Raw genomic sequence first — 20,975 nt, 5'->3', positions numbered from 1 at the left:
CATGATTTATGTTTTGTTAAGTTAATCTTTGAGTAGTAATTTTGGACTACCAGAATTTTGTCACTATGTAGAATCCATTGCAAAGTCTAGACAAAGTTTTAAAAAAGAAGTCAATCACCAACTAGAATTTCCAAAAAATGCAAAACCAATACTCTTTCTTACATCCTCGCATTGTTTCTTATCTCCTTCATCATAGGTAGAAACCTCACTAATTCGGACCCGCCTAACCCATAACACATCAAGCATACTAATTTGGATGGTATAACTTGAAATACCTGCTCAATTGTGGAAATTCCATGGGATTAATGCATAGGGGAGAAATCGAAAGAAAAACGTAGCAAACCAACAAGCTTCTACAACTCTAGAGAAAGGCATAACTTTCATGCAAAAGAGATGGGTGTTAGAACAAATATTTTTGAGTTTCTAGAACCGACTAGATAGAACCGAGCATCAAATTAGGAACACCTTGAGTATATCATTAACTCTGTCCACCTCATAGTGCTTTAGACAACCCACTTTTGAACCTTCCACAATGATCTCCACACAAGGTGTCCCTCAACCTTACCACTGCTCTTACCTTGGAAGTAAACCACTCAGTGACTATTAGGTCGTTATTCTCATTGAGAGTTCATACCCTTTCCCCCTCTGGTTTTTTCTCGCTCATGGTCTCTTTGATAGTTATCTCCATGAACCTCACATGAGGTAAACCCATCCTACCCGTCAAATGACAATGTTATTACCAGTGTGGCTTGCAACCCTCCAACAATGACCTTGGGTAGCTTTTGTGAGTCGTATCTCACCTTGCCATGGACCTTTACAAATAAGAATCACTTCTTGAATTTGTTTGAAGCAACCTTGATTGCTATCTATGATTCACATATGTTGTCTGCGAGGTTAAATTAGTTCTTAGTTTGTATGAAGTTTCGAATACCCACTATTAGTGAGTCTATTTTCTCCACTCACTATTTATATGTTGATGACTGGCCTTTTTGAGCAACTTGTAGAAAGATTGATCCAATAGATCTCATCTAATTCATTGTGTTGTCTTGGATTTGCATGTATCTTTCATGCACGCATGCAAGATGGATTTCTCATTGGTCTATGCACTCTGTGTGAGTATCTATCCTATTAAGGATGGATCACTAGTGCCCACGTGGAACCACTAGGGAAAGGCTAGGCTAAATGCTAGCCATACAAGATTTGATGTTTCCAATTCCCATGATTGCCCAAAAAAAAAGTGTAACGGCTGCTCGGAAGGAAGTGTAATCCATATACCCAAACATTTACATAAAAGAGATCGACTATGCCCAAATGGTGGCAGCAAGGAGATGTCACCTCATATTCATGGAGCTAGAATGTCAAGCATCGTGAAGTCTTGAGTTTCCACATCTCCCTTTGATGATTCATTTTGAATCCACACTCCATCATTTTTGTCATTCAAATCATCTATCATCATGAAGGCCTATAAAGACATATGACTAATATTGATCAAACTACTCCTTCTCCATTAGAAATGATTGGGAGGATAAACCTACATGAATTGAAGAGGATACCAAGTAAATGGAATGGGTGGCTCGCTGAGAAACTTCAACCCTTGCCGAATGTAGGGATTCCAATTCTTACATTAGCTTCTCATCACTTAAACCTCCTTTCGAGAAGCCTTATACCTCCGTTTCCTATGTTTGAAAATTGCATCTCCGTCATGTCCATGATGAACTCCAAAGCATTTTTGGTCGTTTGCATAAGTGTTGTGTGAGCATCTCGGCAATACAACCACCTTGGAAAAGTAAATGTTCACAATGCGCTTGAAACCTGAGTCATAAAGTTTGGTCGAAAGATACAAATTTCCACAACCAGGAATAAGTATCCATGGAGGAGGACCCGTTGTGCATACCGGTCCATAGTGTTGTGCAAGGAACCTACTATTGTCGCATCAAGGAGCCTGATTAAGAAGGTATATGAACAAAGAAGGTACCATTTCAAACAACTCCTTTTGAGCTATGTAAGAAAGAATTAGCACTATGGGGGACAGACCCTTCTTGAAGCCGTTCTAGAAATGGAACATTTATCTACATCCATTGCATTTAGCCTATGTTTTGAGTGGTTCCGGTTTGCCAAGGAGATTCTTTGATCATAATGATGCATGTTGCTGAGGCTGAACACGAACATAGATCACATACCGATGAATAGTGGTGGCTCAAGTGAGCTATCTTGACCTTTCGTAAAATTTGGCAAGCTTTCTGAAACTCGAATTCTCTGTTTAATTTTGTTGACATGTGATCCACCCAAATCTTTTGCTTTTCTTTCATGTCAAGCATATATTTGACCCAATTTGAGTTGCACCAACCATCTATCCACAATGACTCCTTCGCACTTTTATGTCTCAAATTAGGAGCTTTTGCCTTCGTTTAGTATCAAAAGTCATCTGCATACAATCTTCTTCGTCATCCTTCAAGTGTTTAAATAGCGAGCCAACAATAGTCTTGAGTCCCAAAAATTTTAAAAAACATGTGATGTGTTGTTGAAGCCAGTAGGAAGGAAGTCTACAATAGACATTTGGTGTGGTGTATGGCTTTATGTTTTTTAAGCCAACTGGAAGGAATTCTAACAACAAACATTAGATATTCCGCATGTCTTGACGGGTTTTGAATGCATGGAAGATCAGAAATGATCCCATATCTCCCTACATGAGTGCAAGTTAGAAGGTGCGGGATTAAAAAAAACTGGCCATCACTTGGATTACAATAATCATTCCAAATGATTCTAAATAAATTACACTCTACCTTAGCCCAGACACGTAGGTGGGTGCTCAATGAAGTAAGTACTGCCTACTATTGTTGGAGATCTAATTTGGTCGACGACAAAAACTTAATCGAACTCTCCCATGATTGAACAACGCGAGAAATTGATCTCTACTCAGCTTTTCATTAATTTACTCTATGTACTTCTTGCTACCACTTGCATGTGTCCCACTATTGCATGGCCAAAATTTGGCATTGCAAATCTGTGGAGAGTGTGCCACTAGCTGAACATGGGTGGAGAGGGGGTTTTAAGGATGGGGGAAGCTCCAAATGCAGAGAGACAATGAGTTGAGACGCACAATGCGATACATGGTCTACACAAGGTTCATCAAGTCTTAGACAAGGTTTTGTCTAGGCATCGAATGGTATTGCAACACTATTGTTTGTTGAGAGAGTGATGCACAAGATTGCTCCCAGAAGAAGTATGTACTACATATTTTCATAGAGATATATAGGTGAGGCCATAGTCGAGAATAGGGTGAGCTATATATATTTTCAACACCCCCACTCAAACTAGAGCCTCTAGCTGCGGATGAAAAAACCCCTCAAAAACCCTTGGGGAGTTCAAGGGAAAAACCCGAGCTCCTATATATTTCTGTGGTATAAAATGTCAAAATATTTTAAAAGGTGGTCGTTAGCCACATATTGTACAAGGTGGGTTGAAGCCACATATTACAAAGTATATTGTCACAATGCATGTAATGACGTATGCCGATCCCAATGTTTGTTATGTAGGAATCCCAATTTACTCAAATGACTCCAAGTAGAAGACTTTTAAGTCCGTTGCACATGCAACACTTTCAAGCTAATGTTCTCCGAGTTCTTTGTAACCAACAACTATCTTGAACACATCATCACATAGATGCATCCACCAAGTAATCAATAAGGAACCCTGCAGGCTATTTCACCCCATGCAGAAGACTTTTGAGTCCATTCCACATGATGTACTTTCAATATAACTGATCTCCGAGCTATTCTTCAAAAGGATGATGAACAATATAGCCAAATACTCGTTTGTATCCTTCATCTCCTAGTTCATTTCCCAATGCTGGTAGCCCGTGGTGTTAACGTGTAAAGAACCCCCTATATCATGTGTGTTCACCCAAAGGGATTTTAAGTTCCCCTTATAGCCCCTATGTATATGTATTTATGTAACTTTTCAAGCAAATAAAACCCCTTCTGTTGAACTCATGTGCTATCTTACATATTGCATGGTGATTGCCTCGGGGCTAGTAGAATCAATAAAATTGATAGATCATTGTCCACCAAGTGAGTAGTCCTGCAAGTTTGTTAGTAAATAAAATATGGAGCAAAAATAACACTTGTTGGTTGGCTATCCATGTTCTCTGTAGAAACTGCAAGATCACAACATGTAAGCAAGGTATGAAACTCAAATGTTAGAAAAATATGAAACTTGTTACCAAAGGATAAAACAATGGTGTTTTGTTGCATCTCCATTTTAATTAGATAAATATGTCACCAAAATGTTCTGGTGCATCTCCATTTTAATCAAATAAATGTGTCGCCAAAAGCACAAACCATATTATCCAATAAAGTGATCATGTAGATAATGCTTCACTTGCACCATGACTTCCAACTAGAAGGATAATAATAATAATCTCAACCGAGAAGAATCATTCGGGAGGAAAAGCACTTCCATTTGGAAGGATAGTAATAAGCTCGACCAGGAAGAAGCATCTAGGAGAAAAATCACTCTCGGGGAGGTCACTATATGTAAATCCTCTCTATCACATGCGTTCAAGGCCTAATTTAGAAATCCCTTATCTGTGAATTTTAATTGAATAAAATGCACCCTTTATCGAGTCAATCTATGAACACCCCCTTTAAATGGTACCCCTCTGTATGTAAAAAATGTGTAAAAGAGATTTTTCAAATCCCTTATGTTGAACTCACATGATAGGGTTACATATTATGAGTGACCCCCCCCCCCCCCCCCCCCCTTCGAGAAATCACTTCTAACCAGAAGGGTAATATTAATAAGCTCAACCGAGAAGAAACATCCAGGAGAAAAGTCACTTCAAAAATAGGAAGCATAGTAATAAGCTCGACCAAGAAGAAGCATCTGAGAGAAAAATCACATTCAACTGGAAGGGTAATAATAATAAGCTCAATGGAGAAGAAGCATCCAAGAGAAAAATTACTTCCAACCAGAAGGATAACATATAATGAGATCTTCGAGCTCAGGTCGTTGAAAAGCAACATGTGTTGGTTGGGCACAACTGAGAATATAGCAGCTCGGAATAACAAATAATGAAATCTTCGAGCTCAGGCCATGGAAACGCAGCATGTCTTGGTTTGGTACAACGAGAAGATGGTAGCTTAGAATGATAAATAATGAAGTCTCATGAGCTTATGCCATGGAAAACAATGTGTGCTGGTTAGGCATAATCGATAAAATAACAACATAAACCATAGAACATAAGAAATCAGTAAGTAGGTACAAACCATTGTCCGCCAAGTGACCAATAGGTAGTCATGCAAGTTAATCAGTAAGAAGGCACGTACCACTATCCGGTAAGAATCTGCATGCACTTGTAAGTATAGTTTTTTATGATAAAGAAAGCATTTGTGCACATCTTCGAAACAAAATCATGATTTCAAAATGATATGGAACATTTGGCCAGAATCTCCTTTCCATATCGTAAGTCATCTCATCCTAGAAATAAATCTGGACTTCAAAATGATACAAAATATTTGGCAAGTCTCTTTCCATAGGATGGACCAATTCGTCGAATGAAGTTGTTTCCAAACTTGTCAAGGGAACATGAAACACTAATAGATTTGAAAGCTCGAGCCAAACTTGTTAGTGAAACATGGTGGATTGAAACTTGTAAATGAAAGCTGAAACAATAATAGGACAAAACATATGCTCTCATCATGAAAAATAAAGTCAACCTTCCAAAATTATTAGAAAATTATGAGATAGAGGAAGAAACATATGTTTTGATCATTAAAGAAAAATTAAACCTTCAAAACAATATGTAACTTAATGTGGATCAAAAGGAATAACTTGTATGCATTCTTCTAAATTTGGTGGTACGGGGCGGTCCTTTTGTATGGTTGGACCAACTCATCAAAGTAAATCTGGAGCCAAGCTTGTTAGCAAAATATGAACTATTAATAGTAGTGAAAAATATTGAAAGACTCAAATTGGCTTGACCATGTCCATATTTTGAGAGGCTATGATTTAGTTTTAAAGAAACCCTTCATATAAAAACCTCCACTTTTTTCATTTTTACTTTCTCAAAGCCTCACATGGACTCGTTGGCAAGTCAGACATAAGCATTTTAATGCAAGAATGACATAAGCATTTAATGACACATAGGCACGACATAAGAATTTAATGGAAGGATGACAAACTTTTGTACATAAACTTTAGCTCATCAAATCTCAAAACCTTTGATGGCGTTAGCAAACACCTTTTACTCGTTACAAGAAATAAAATCCATTACTTTTTGCTCCAAAATGTAATGGATTTAGGGTTTAGGAGGAGGATGGGGAGTAGGGGAGGCGAGGGGCCGATCTCGGGGGTGTTGAGGAGGAGACGAGCAAGAGGGGAGGGAAGGGAAGAAAAAGGAGAGAGAAAGATGGGAAGGGAACAGTAGGGGAGAGAGGGAGGGAAGGGGTTTAGGGTAAGGGAGAGGGAGAGGGGAAGGAAAGTGAAGGGAAGAGAAGGGCGAGGGAAGGGAGGGAGGGAAGGGAAGGAAAGGGAAGGGAGAGGGGAGGGAAGGGAAGGGAGAGGGAAGGGAGGAAAGGGAAGGGGTAAGGGAGAGAGGGTAGGGGAGGAGTGGGAAGGGTTTTTTGACTACCAAAAATATTTTTGACCGATCTCGCACTGCTGTGGTAGCACAAGAGGGGGGTGTCATTTTTTTTTTTGAATTTTAGATTTTTTTGGAAATTTTTTTTGTTCAAATTCTTTTTTGATTTTTTTTTTTCAAAAACTTTTTCCTACCCCCCGCATTGTGCAGCCTCCCCTCACTCCCTCCCTTCCCTCTCCTTCCCTTTCATTTCCTCTTAAAGCCCAATTTCCCTCCCTTTTTCAAAATTTGGATTTTAAATGGGGAGAGAGGGGGAGGGGGGGAGGGAAAGAAGAGGAGGAGGGGAGAGGGAAGAGTGATGGGGGGATATGTAGTCCACCAAATCCCCTTTTCAAATTTTGAATTTTGAAAAAGGGATGGAAAGGGGGTTTAGTGGACTACATATGCCCCCATAACTCATTTATTCCATCACTCTTCCTTCTTCCCTCTCCCCTCTTCCTCCTCCTCCTCCTCCTCTTCTCCCCCTCTCTCCTCCTCTTTGTCCTCCCCCACTCTCCTCCCATTCTCCCCCTCTCCTCTCTCCCCTCTCCCTCCTCCTCCTTTCCCCCCCCACTCCCCCCCTACTCCTCTCGTTGTTATTTATTTATTTTTTTTTTCAAAAAAAAATTTCCAAAATTTTTTCTTTCGAATTGTTTTTCCTTGCCATCAGAAATAATTCTGGCTGGTCATGCGCTAGGGGGTTGAATTTAAAAGAAAATTTTGAAAAAAAAAATTTGGTATTTCCCCCCCCCCCCCCCCCCATCACTAGAATGGGGGAAGGGTTGAGGAGGAGGAGGGAGAGGGGAGAGACGAGAGGGGGAGAATGGGGGGAGAGTGGGGGAGGAGAAAGAGGAGGAGGGAGGGGGAGAAGCGGAGGAGGAGGAGGAGGGGAGAGGGAAGAGTGATGGAATGAATGAGCTATAGGGGTATATGTAGTCCACTAAACCCCCTTTCCCTTCCTTTTTCAAAATTTGAAATTTGAAAAAGAGAGGGAAATGGGATTTAGTGGACTACATATCCTCCCATCACTCTTCCCTCTCCCCTCCTCCTCTCCCTCTCCCCCATTTCCCCCCTCTCCCCATTTAAAATTAGAATTTTGAAAAAGGGAGGAAAATGGGGCTTAGGGAGGGAAGGAGAGGGAAGGGAGGGAGTGAGGGGAGGCCCCACGGTGTGGGGGGCGGGAAATTTTTTTTAAAAAACATAAAAATTAAATTAAATAATAAAAAAATCGACTCCCCCCTCTCTACGCTGCTGCGGCAACGCGAGATCCCCTGGAAATATTTTCGGTGGTCGAAAAACCCTTCCCACGCCTCCCCTTCCCTCTCCCTCCCTTCCCTTCCCTTTCCTCCCTCCCTTTCCCTCTCCCTTACCCTAAACCCCTTCCCTCCCTCCCTCCTCTCCTCTTTCCTTCCCATCTTTCTCTTTCTGCTCCTCTTCCCTTCCCTCCCCTCTTGCCCTTCTCCTCCCCCCTCTCCTACCCCTCGCGTCCCCTTCTCCTTGTCCTCCTCCTAAACTTTAAATCCATTACATTTTGCTCCAAGCAAAATGTAATGGATTTTATTTCTTGTAAGTACTAAAAGGTGTTTGTTAACACCATCAAAGGCTTTGAGATTTTATTAGCTAAAGTTAATGTACAAAAGTTTTTCATCCTTGCATTAAATTGTTATGTCGTGCCTATGTGCCATTAAATGTTATGTCATTCTTGCTTTAAATGTTTATGTCACACTTGTAAATGAGACCATGTGAGGCTTTGAGAAAGTAAAACTGAAAAAAGTGGAGGTTTTTATATGAAGGGTTTCTTTAAAGCTAAATCATGTAGCCTCTCAAAATATAGACATGGTCATGCCAGTTTAAATAACTTGTATTTTTAGGTGATCCTATTTTTTGTAATTTTTGTCCGAAACTAAAGTGTCTCAAAATCAAAATTTGATCTTCGAAGGATTTTTAGTCTTTGTCCAAAAATGAGAAAATAGTCCAAAATTAATGAATATGGTGTTTATTACATAAAATAGTGCAGTCTAGAACTTCATGGCAATCATCCACTAGTGATGCTCGAGGCAAATTAAAATTGATACTACAAATAGTAGGCATGAAATAGTAATGATAGATCCTGAAGGGGCAGCTATTTGTACCTCAACGGCCAATAGAATTGTGAGGTTGCCTGCAAAAGTGCAAGGCCAACATAGAACTCTAGCTGCTCAGAGAAGTATGAGCCGGTTTAAATTTCAATGTTCTGCCTTCTTCACATACAAGTAACACATTCAGATATCAATGATGGTGTCAACAATCAATTTAGGGTAATAAGCTCTAAATTTTTTGCAACCAAATGTAGGGTCCAACAAAAATAGAGATGCATAGTCTCGTAATGAAACACTAAAAAAAATCACTTATGACTAAAAGCAATCCTTTGAACAACAAATTTCATACACTTCAAAGAATCTTGATCCATAATACTAAGCAAATCATGTCTACATTGGCATACGGTGATCCTATTTTTTGTAATTTTTGTCCGAAACCAAAGTGTCTCAAAATCAAAATTTGATCTTCGAACGATTATTAGTCTTTGTCCAAAAATGAGAAAATAGTCCAAAATTAATGAATATGGTGTTTATTACATAAAATAGTGCAGTCTAGAACTTCATGGCAATCATCCACTAGTGATGCTCGAGGCAAATTAAAATTGATACTACAAATAGTAGGCATGAAATAGTAATGATAGATCCTGAAGGGGCAGCTATTTGTAACTCAAGGGCCAACAGAATTGCTAGGTTGCCTGCAAAAGTGCAAGGCCAACATAGAACTCTAGCTACCCAGAGAAGTATGAGCCGGTTTAAATTTCAATGTTCTGCCTTCTTCACATACAAGTAACACATTCAGATATCAATGATGGTGTCAACAGTCAATTTAGGGTAATAAGCTCTAAATTTTTTGCAACCAAATGTAGGGTCCAACAAAAATAGAGATGCATAGTCTCGTAATGAAACACTAAAAAAAATCACTTATGACTAAAAGCAATCCTTTGAACAACAAATTTCATACACTTCAAAGAATCTTGATCCATAATACTAAGCAAATCATGTCTACATTGGCATACGGTTCGGCCATACCAACCACGAAACTAAGCAAGGTTTAGGAACTTAAAAATCAATTTAAATTTACTCAATAGTTATTGATCATCAGACAAGTAGTTCCAAGAAGCTTGCAGAGGTAATGGATACAAGTCTAGCCTAGAAAAATGAAGGCAATTATAGAAGCACTAGTCAATGGTAGTGGTCCATGATGCTATTCTTGTCATATCACACTATTAGCATATGATTTTTCACAATTGCTTTTCCAGAGTTATTAATATATGTTGTTTCAAATATGATCATCAGCCTAAAGGAGCCCCAAGGCACGGTCACTCTTTAAACATGTAAGATAACATGTTAGTTAATGGAAGGGTATTTTTAAATTCGGGGGACTTATGGGCCATTTACAGACATGAGGGGGTTGAAAAAATACCTATGTAATATAGCTATGGTATGTACATGTAAGGAGGGTAGTTTTAATTACAAAATTAAAACATGTATACATACAGAAGAGGGGTAAACAATTATGAGAAAAAATGAGAAAATTTAAAATATAGGGGTATTTTAAATGTGTGCTTGCTTGCATGTGTAACTTATGGGTTTTTTACATAATGACCACCCCAAGAAAGGAGCTAGGCATTACGTTAATCCTAGACCACCGACCACTTCAAGCTCATAAGGTGCTACGAGACACCCTGCATGTCAGAGATCTTGGGTAGTGTCCAGAAAGTGTAGCATCACCACACTCACAATGCAACATACTCATATTGGACCAAACAGCCATAGAAACAAAGGAATCGAGCACTAGAACAATAGATCAACCCTATCGACCAGAACTAAGCTCCCCTCACCATCACACTGGTAGCATAATCTTGGGTCAGCCCCGAAGTGGTTTCTACTATATCAAGAAGCTTACATGGGTGACGGAGTGCACCTCGAAGCAGGAAGTGAGAAGTAGACACACCAGCAGACTAGAAATGGAGATTTTTTTCCAAGTAAATTCTAATTGCTTACAAAGCATGATGCTTACTATTGCGTGGTTCAACTTCAATTGTCGATCATAGGCTAGATAATAAGCAACGAGCAAAACTATAAGGAAAATTGCCTTCTCGATTAAGATATGACAAATATGTATAGAGCCATCAATACGGGACCAATCTCTGCTAATTATAGCATGCTTTCAAAGAATATTATGGCAAAGCTCATTGCATGTTTCTCCTTCAAAAGAATATGATGCGGAGCATAGGCTTATACATATCCGATCCCCTACCAGAGTACCAAGTGTAACCACAAAAACAACACACCCAGAACGTTTATTTTGAGAAAACTCATATCCTATTTCTCCTCCAAAACAATATGATAGGGAGCACATGCTTATACATATCAGATCTCCTACCAGATCACCAAGCATAACTAGGAAAACACCTCATCGGAATTGTTTCTTTTGAATATACATATCCAAGATGAACACTTGAACATAAAACTCAATCGTGAATAGATCAAATTGGAATTTGTAAAAACAAATAAGGAATCTTAGAATCACGGTACACAAAAGAAATTGCCTTAGATACATATTAGTTGGTGCATCTCAAGCATGAAACCAAGAGACAAAACAAAATATATCCAGGTCATGTAAATTGTTCAAATATTGGTAGAAAACTAAGATCATCAAGTCTCCAATTCACAAAAGCTTGGAAAACATCATACATACCTCGTGTAAGTAGAAGAGGAAAAACTGATTTCATTCTCCACATGTGTTGATGCAACTATCACGAATACAAACCTTGTATAAGCGGTGTTTGTATCAAAAGTGCAATAATCACATGATTATGGAAGTACTACTAAGCGATACTCAGAGTCACAAGGCTTGATAAGCCATGCCATGATGGAAGAGGACACGAGGGATATGAACTCAATGGACCATGGCTCTCATACCATGTTGAGAGGCTGAGAGAAAGGGAGAGTGATGCACAAGATTGCTCCTAGAAGAAGTATGTATTAGATATTTCCATAGAGACATATAGGCGAGACCATAGTCAAGAATAGGTGAGATATATATAGCTCCAACATGGTTCACATCAAATGTTCACCTCTGTCTTCCACAAAAAGGGAATGCGCAAGATGTCATGCTTGAGAAGGTCTAGAAGTTCTAGGTAGCACACTGTATTGCACCATTCTCTAATAGTTTCATGAATGATATGCTTATCTTGAACTATGATTGCGTACTTAAATTGTTAACCAAGGGAAAGATAATGAAAATACAATGAAGCATGATAATTGAACGCTCAGTTTGTTGCATATTCACCTCCTTTCTTGGCTAGATAAAAGTAGACTGAACATGTGCTTTTATTTTATTTTTTAAAATATAGTTAGTTGTGCAATAGAGGCATGTAGGCACATCCTTTTTATCTATTAACCACAAACAAAGAGATGCTACATGGCATAATGAGGGACAAGTGCCACATTTTTGAAGTATAGAAAGTGATGATTCAACTTTTGAATAGACATTTAGTTTTCTTACTGAATAATTTAGCTCAATATATGTGGCAACCCACTGTGATTGGAAGGAGGCTGAAGAAACTATGTGTGATCTGAAAACATCAGACATGTGAATTTATAATAGGGAAGCCTAGGGACTGCTTCTTTTTTTGTAGATGCGTGACCTGTTTTTCTATGCTGTTAGATGCTAGATTATTCCTAGATCATGAGTTGCAAGGTAAGGGAAAGGTTAGATAAACTTTTGGGTACTTTCAAAGTACCACATCATGGTCCTTTCTGATTGTAGATCATGCTTGCACAAAAAATTGAGCATGCTATCAATGGAGATCGTGAGGTCAATGGGATTGTGCTTTTTTCCCATGATCAACAAGTCAACAATGAAGTAAGCATAGGAGTTTCGAGCATGGAAAGTTGTCCTCTTGCCCTGGGATCAAAACACTTATGAAGAAAATATTCTACTTCATCAGACAATGATTATGGCAACGGAGGATCCTTGTAGCATCCAATCTAGAAGACAGGCTTGGAGAGGATGGCAAGGTTTGGATGAGCACTAGGACGATCTCATTTTCTATGGCCATTCCATCATGTATAGCTGTCTCCTTTTTCATAAATCCATCATATAGAGCTTTCTTTTACAAAATGCTACCTGCCACCCTAAAGAAAGAGAAGGATGGGGATAGGGAAAGAGGGAAAGAGGAAAAGAGATAGAGAAATAGAGGGAAAGAGAGAGAAGGAAAGAGGGATAGGGAAAGAGATAGAGAAAGAGAGGGACATGGAAAGAGGGATAGAGAAAGAGAGGGATAGAGAAAGCCGATTGACAAGCATTGCCCCTAAAGGGGACCCCTCAAGGGCAACATGAATGTCAATATGGCCCTTGAGGGGTCCCTTTAGGGGAAAGGGCCCTATTGACAAGCGGAAAAGAGAGGGATAGAGAGAAAGAGGGGGGAGAGAGAGAGGGAAGACACCAAAAGCACTTTCATATCCATAATCAATATGCAAAATGCACAAGTGTATAAACAACCATATTGCATAATCCGAAGAGAATTAATCCATAGATGCATAAGTGCATAGGTGCATAGATTCATTACATATGATGCATAAAGGAATGCATTCCACATGATGCATATGGTGCATAATGCATTCCCTATGATGCATAGGTGCATAGATGCATTCCATAATGATGCATACCTAGTGTAACAGCCAAATCCAAAAGCCATAACATCATATGTATATATTGATAATAAAAGACTTCTTTTTCATTTAGAAGCTAGGGGTGGCAATTTCCAACCATCCGTGATTACATAGTCATCTCAAAATTGCATGACGTCAAGCTCACGTCAAGTTATAGATTACAAGCCGGTATTTATGGCACCTAAAGCCAGTAAATATTAATACGAAATGGGGCACCTCATGCAATTTTTAGGCCCCATTATACACATATTACAAGACCAACATCTCAAACACGATGTCATGGTCCCACTCTCGAAGCACGCTCCTCATGCATGCCATGGTAGTTTTCATGCACGGGAGAGTTGGGCTCCCCAGAAAAGTCCTGGACAAGCCTCATGCCCAAGCAAGAGAGGACCGCCAATGCAAGCAATTCTCCCACTACCCCTGCAAATACATGTATTTCATGATCCATTGCCTGCACAATGCAAGGACATCGCATAAGCATATGCATTGGCTCCTTGCAACCAATCTCAAGCACAAGCTCCTTGCACCCAAGCTAAAGCATGATTTGCAGAACATCATTTATGGCTGCACCTATGACCCCGGCTATTCTGCAGTTTAGCCAAGCTAATAGTTGAGCCTATAACCACGGTTCTGCAAAAAGGCACCTGACCAAAAGTGTCGGATCCTGACATTGCTTCAGAAATAGGACAAAGGGAGCAACATTTTCCAACTTTTTGGTCCATTTATGAGCATACAAAAAGGACAAGACAAAGCAAAGACCACAAGGCAAGAAGCAAGGACAAAGCAAGAAGATAAAGAGAAGTACTCACCCAGAGAGAGGTATGGAAGCTTTGGGATGGGAGCTCTTCTTTGTTTGATGCGGGTGCTTGCAACCTCCTCTTGAGACGTCCTTGCTGGACAAAAGGGTGTGATGTGAGGTTGAGAGAATTAGAAGACATGATATAGGAAGTGGGAAAATACAGGTTTCTTCAAGGTTTTTAAATAGTTTTTGCATCTAAAAGCACGACTATAGGTGCGTCAGCCTGTGTTTTAGCCGTGTTGTTACTGTCATTTAGCCGCGCTTATAAACACGAACACAGAGAAAAAAGAAATCATTCATTTTTTTGTGCCTCATGTGTTTGTGATTTGGAAATGTTTACAGGATGTCTTCATCCTCAACAAGGAACACAAGTGAGGAGTCATCTAGTGATGATGAATCCCTTTGTATCCATAATCTACAAGCATGGTTGGAACAAAAAAAGAGATGTCCTTGTGATCGATGCCAAAAGTTCATGTTTCGTTCACATAGAATTACAATCAATCACGTCGAAGAATATGGAAAATGGGATCGGGTCGTAAACCCAGTAAGTATTGAAGGAAGTTGGGAATCGTTTTCAATGTTGCATGTGTTATGTTTAAGTTCTTGATGCTCCTTTTTTTTTCACACATTATCAAATTCCACATGTGCAAATGTTGCCCTATGCTTGTCATGCGGAGGAAAATTGGTGGCGGGATCAAGTTGGATCTTCAAGGGGGACTATTATGGATGACTTTTGTGATGGTGATAGTATCCCTCCACCATTACCTCATGAGGCCAGAGGAGGAGGTATTTGATGATATGGTTCATGATCTATTTTCCCATGATCCCAAAGGGAGTGATGATAATTTTAAGAAGGACCATCTTTTCAACGTAGCATTGACACCAGTATTTGAGGGGTGCACTTTCTCTATTCTTCGTGCCTCCCTTGAGTTACTAAACTTGCAAACAATTAATGGATGGAGAAATGCGAGTTTGAATGCATAACTCAAGTAAGCTTTCTTTCTCTCAAACATGTTGAATTATGCTCATATGGATGAAGATGAATACTTTTCTCAGTTATGGTCTTTATGTGTAGGTTATTGTGTAACATGCTTCCAAAAGAGAACAGATCACCTATCTTGAGAGATATGGTGAGGTAGTATGTGACATCTCTTGGACGGTTGGATTACAAACACATACATGCAATGCGTCAATGATTGCGTGTTATTTCGTGGAGCACATAAGGAGGTCGTGAGTGTCTTGTTTGTGGCAAACCAAGATATAGAGTGGATCTCAAAACTTTGTATGTGCCTCTTAAGGTTATGCAACATTTTTTCATAGTCCCTTGCATCCAGCATATGTTCAAGTGCAAATCCATTGCCAAGCTCATGTCATAGCATTCCTCCTATTGATCAACCAATGGCAAGTGGAGAATAGCCGTGGACACTCTAACCTGGAGGCATATTGATGACACATGGCCAAGATTCAAGGAAGAACCCATGAACTTGAGACTTGGATTGGGTATGGATGGTGTGAACCCATTTGGTCTCAAAAGCACCTCCTACAGTGTATGGCCAGTGGTATTGGTGAATTATAATCTCCCACCATCTATAGCGATTAAGAAGGGGCATCTAATGTTATCCCTTCTAATTCTAGGGGGACATAAAGTGAAAAGCAATGATGTTTATCTCTAGCCTTTGATTGAAGAGCTAGAGGAACTTTGGAGAGGTATCGAGGTGCATGACGTGAGTAGGCCTCCCTCATCAAGAGACTTTCTCTTGAGGGCAGTGTTGATGTGGATGATGCATGACTTCCCAGGCTATGGCGAAGTGTTCAGGTAAGAATGGGAGAATTGATTATGAGTATGCAATTGACATGGCATTGGGAACCCAGCTTCCTTATGCATACATGATTCTTGTGTAGGTCTTTCTACATTGGGTTTAAGGACATGCCCTGTTTGTGGTCCTCCGCTACTTGCTTCACGGCCAAATTTCTTGAAAAAGTGCATCTACAAGAATCACCATAGATTTCTCCCAATTGATCATGCTAGCTATGTCTCCCCTTGGAATGCAGAACCTCCACAGTCACTCAATGTAGGACATTGGAAGCAAATTTGGGAAAGTTGCAAAGACGTATCTCCACGTGGCATAACCCGATAAGAGTTTGCAACTTTTGTGTTCTAGATTGTGTGGCAATAAAGATTACATGCTACCATAATCTTTTGTCTAGATACTTCATCTTCTATCGGCTAGCATATTGGCCCCAATCACTTGCTTGATCCAATGCATATCTTCAAGAATGTGGCGTCTATCATTTGAGATCACATGACTGGGATGCAAGATTCCATGGGCATAAGGGAGGATCTGTGGCATGTTGAGATATCAAGCTCAACCCCCACCGTATCTCCTGGGTGACTCTCATTTATGTCTCCACATTTTGTTGGTTGTACTTGTGGCATAGTTAAACAGCCACGTATGTTTGGATTGGGTTCACATATGAACCATGTATTATAGGGCTAGACATATAGGGTATATCACTCTCTCATTGTATTGTTGTTGTGTGCTATTTTCCAAGTAAGTGAAGACAGGCTTCAGCCTCCACATCTTGTGTCCTCTCTATCTTGTGAGTTGTGAGATTGCTGCAAGTTGAGTCTCCTCCATCTCTCCCACATTCTTTACATTGTATCAGAGCTTGGTTTGTGGTGAGGAGCTTAGGCAGCAAGCAAAGGCAAGTGAAGGTTGCAATACCCTGGTAAGAGGATCAATGTCTTCTTTCTTTCGGACTTTTGGGGAGCATATTGGTGCAAGTACATAGTCATGGGTGCAAGGTGCACATCGTCTGATTGAGGCACCCTCCGTTGTGGAGCACGAGAGCATTACCTAGACAAAACCGAATGCATAGCAGTTTCTGTCGCAAAAACTTACATTCCGGGGCCATTTTGAGGTCCGTTTTGGCATTGAAAAGTTGCGGGAGGCACATAGCAAAAGTGGTAGTTTTTTATTGTGTATGCGTGATTTTCATCTGTGTGTGAATACGCAACAGAAAGGTTGTTGTGTGTCACCAGTACAAAGATTCCGAGAAATACAGGCCAGTTTTGGGTTGCTGTGTTTATGCATTTTCGCCACTTGAAGTGACTAGTGGTTGCTTGCCACTGCCCTTGTAAGGCGTGTTGTAGAAGTGTTGTTGTTTGCCCTTGTGAGGGGTGAGCTATATTTTTCAGGTTACTGTTGCAAATTTTGACTTGCAAAATGTATGATAATCTATCTACCATTGTAAGTGAGAAGCTTGATAAAGATAACTTCCAAGCATAGAAGTTCAGGATGACAAACTTCCTTATGGGAAGTGGAGTATGGGAGTTCATCAATGGTGTTGAGCAGGAACCCGCATTGGCTCAAAATCCTGCTACTGTAGAATTGAAGGCATTCAACAAAAGTCATGTATTGGTTGTATGTCAGTGTTTCAGATATTCTAGAGGCTTCAATTAGCCCATCAAAGTCTAACAAAGGTTATCAATGATCAAACAAGAGACATTTTTTCAATCAAAAAATTAAAAAACTTGAATCAAAGGTCATCACCTAGTCACCAAAATAGGTAGAAAATGCTAAAAAATGCTTGCATTCAAGCAAGGTGAGGCAATGCTAGAAGGACCAATTAGTTCAACAATATGAATGCTAGTAAAAATGCACCAAGAAGATACAACAATTGCAATTACTACAAAGTACTAAAAAATTGGGAGTCTAAATGCAATAACAAATAAAGAGCTCAATCCTACGGCCAAAGGTTATAGATAGAGTGGAACTTATGCCAATTCTCATGATCAAATTCTCAAAGTAGCATATATTTTTCTTAATTCAAATCCCAATCACACATATGATCTAAAATGTCTAGTTGCATTATCTACTATATCACACGATTGCCTATAGAGAATGGATCTCTTATATTACAAGAATCCAAATCCCAAAGGGCATGTGCTCATTGTAGTGGACACTTGTGCAAAGTGAAATCCATAGGTTTTGTGCAAATAAGAAATATTGAGACCAATTTTTTTCTTTGGGGACCCCATTGGAAAATGATAGCATAGCTTGACTATCCCATCATTCCCACACTTGAGAACTGAAAGCCTCCATTGGTAACTTTTAGCCATAACTTCATAAAATGGGTAACCTTGTGCTAAATTAATCATAACTTCATTAAATGACTAATTTCATAAAATAGCTTTATAATAAATGGTTCACAAAACACAATATTCATGCAAATCAGATCTTATCATGTGATTTAATAAGTAACATGACATGAGCTATGAAAGTTTAGCCTTTTTTTTGCAATCAACACACATTTTTCCAAAAATTTTTGAATGCCATGGTCACCAAGCTTTTGGCCCCAAAACCAAAAAGCACCTAGATTTCTAAATTTTGAATTTAAAAGAACATTTAATTAAACCAAGCAAGAGTGATTGAAAATGTTCTAGACGTACTAGATCTCATTCAAACTTTGCTATCAGTTGGACAAATGGTTAACAACAATTGTGATATCTTGTTCAACAAAAGTGGAGTCTTCATTAGACAACACAATCATATAGCTTGTGACTAAAGAAACCAAAGTTGCTAGACTATACAAATTGTTTATTCCTATGCCTTTTTGGCATCTAATGTGGTGACAATCCAAATTTTGCTAGTTTTTTTAAGCACAAAATATTTGGGTGACTGGGTTGCAAAAGCATTGTTTTCATGAAGAGGTACAATGTTGTTCAAGGTTTACGGCCTATTCATTTCCCAAATGAGGTTTGTGATGTTGAGAGATCACGCTCAATATCATGTGATCATATGTGCATAGCACTAACCCAATAGAGTGCTATAAAGGAAAGGGTTAGATGTCCTAACCCTAACCCTAAATGGGTTTGTATATATTCTACATTTTCAACTAAATCTAGTGTACAGTTAATCATTTGTGCTGTGCTCTCTAGCTGTGCCCTCTCTCCTCATCTCCACTCTTCTCTTCTCCCCTCTTCATATTTTGTCATGGTATCAGAGCACCCTTGCCTTCCGCTAAGGCATTGCGATCTGTATGTGAGAGTATGAGAGAGTGTGATAGTTTGAGAGATTGAGAGATCAAGTTTTCTCTTCCGTGAGAGAAAAATTCCATTGAGAGATCGAGTTTTCTCTTTCGTGAGAGAAAAATTCCTTGAGTGATAGAGAAATTCCCGTACATTTGAGAGGAATTTTTGTCCATTTGATTGAGAGATTTCTGTTCTGTTCTATTGAGAGGAATTCTTAGTTCATCAAGAGAAAGAGAGATTTGAGATACATCTCTTCCGCTGAGAGATTGTATGAAAAAGAGAGTTTTCCGTCATTGCATGTGAGTAATTTGAGAGAGAGATTTGTTTCAAAGAGATCAGAGTATTCTCTTATGAGAGATCGGAGTGTATGAAGTTTAAGAGGTACAAGGCACACTACTTCGACAAAGAAATGCTTTAAAGAAAGGTCCACAGACCACGGGCAGCAAGCTAAGGCTCATAAGGCGACTTTCAACCTGTGGCTCGTCCACTTGTTCTTCACGCTTGGTCTTCTACAGCGGCTTCCATAGTATAGCAGCTCTTCTACAACACCAAGCATAATGGCTCCTCTACAGTGCCTAGCATAGCGGCTCTTCTAAGGTGCAAATGATTGAAGGTGACTCCTAGATCTCAAACAACCTACTCAACCAAGCCCTAAGGATTCTCGCCTACGTACAGATCTTGGCTCCATTCATCTATCTCTCCAACTGTAGCCTTCTCCACAGCCAATAGACGTTGTGGATCCCTCTCGACTGTGGCGGGTGACCCTTATAGCAGTTGCAGCAGCTTCATCAACATGCAGCATCAAAAAACGTCTCTTGTAGCTTTGTCACAGAGGTGACTCCATCAACTATTTCACGGGCCTTCTCCAAACAACGCCAGCCCTGCCTCCTGATCTCCATCGACGTCCTACTACAAGCAAAGCAGCCAGCCAGCGGACTCTACATCTGCAACTGGAAAAAAGGCCTCACATAGATGGACATACACTACCAATTTTTAAGCAATTTTCAATAATTCATGGAAAAGGTAGTGGAAATCAATGAATTGGTAATGGGCATACACTATGAATTTTATAGCAAATTTTTATTCATGGAAAAGGTAATGGAAATCAATGAATTGGTTAGCTAAAGAGAGAATCTACAAGACTCACTATACCATGGAAAAGGTAATGGAAATCAATGAATTGGTAATGGACATACACTACAAATTTTATAGCAGATTTTTTATTCATGGAAAAGGTCATGGAAAAGGTACTGGAAATCAATGAATTGGTTAGCTAAAGAGAGAATCTACAAGACTCACAATACCATCATGGACAATCAAACATGGACATGTGAAGAAACATGAGTACCTTGGAGATATGGCTCTAGTGCAACTAAGCTAAATGTGCTTGAGTAGAGCTACTCAATGGTGGATGCAACCTAAGACTACACATGATGGAGAACTAAGCTAGATAGCATAGACTCAAGCACAACTAGGTTACAAGATTGAGACTTGTACTCATAGAGAGGATTAATATTTGCTTGATGTTATTGCTTGAACCTTACTTTTATGTGAGTGGATACATACTTGCATATGCTTGCTCACATGTGGGATAATGCCTCCATGCCATGTGGCAGCATGCCCTTGCCCCATACCTTTACTCATGCCTTTGCCTCTACTTATCTGCCATGGCACCATAATTCTCAGTAGCTCCCCTTGGTGCCATGATGCATTGGTTATTGTAAGGTGGATAGATGTGAGTTTAGCAAAGAAAACTCCAAC

Source organism: Dipteris shenzhenensis, chromosome 19 (genome assembly GCF_047967505.1).
Source record: "Dipteris shenzhenensis isolate YYH24624 ecotype China chromosome 19, Dip_SZ_1.0, whole genome shotgun sequence".
Lineage (NCBI taxonomy): Eukaryota > Viridiplantae > Streptophyta > Polypodiopsida > Gleicheniales > Dipteridaceae > Dipteris > Dipteris shenzhenensis.
This window is presented reverse-complemented; position numbering follows the sequence as displayed.